Source organism: Zalophus californianus, chromosome 13 (genome assembly GCF_009762305.2).
Source record: "Zalophus californianus isolate mZalCal1 chromosome 13, mZalCal1.pri.v2, whole genome shotgun sequence".
NCBI classification, from domain to species: Eukaryota; Metazoa; Chordata; class Mammalia; order Carnivora; family Otariidae; genus Zalophus; species Zalophus californianus.
This window is the reverse complement of record NC_045607.1, coordinates 89,842,168-89,842,630: the sequence shown is the minus strand read 5'-3', so window position 1 is coordinate 89,842,630 and position 463 is coordinate 89,842,168.

Below are 463 nucleotides of genomic sequence, written 5' to 3'. Positions count from 1 at the left end.
CCGTTAAATAAATTACTATATTTCCTATGTGATTCCCATATTAGTTTCACACCAAACAAGAGTAATCGTGTGTTCCTTAATATTCCTAATTCCCAGCCCATATTTAAATTTCCCAAATTATCTCCATAGTCTGTGGTAGCTGCTGTCTTTTCAGTCGGGATCTGATCGAGGGGCAAGCATAGCATTGGATTGTAAAGGTCACATTAAAACTAGAACATCTGGGGGCACTAAAAGAACGTGGGCAGAAAGATGGTCACCGACAATATTTTACCAAATGTCTCAAAAAGCGGAAAATACCGCGAAGTCAAGAAGCGAGCGCAGAGGACAATGGGAAATGTAGTCGACTCCAGAGGGATCACCGCGCAGCACTCTGGAAACTGGTCCTCTGGCTTTCTTCTGCGCATGTGCTGTCCCAGCCCCGCCTCTTCCTCTCTGATCTCCGCCCGAGGAGGAGGTGCGCACG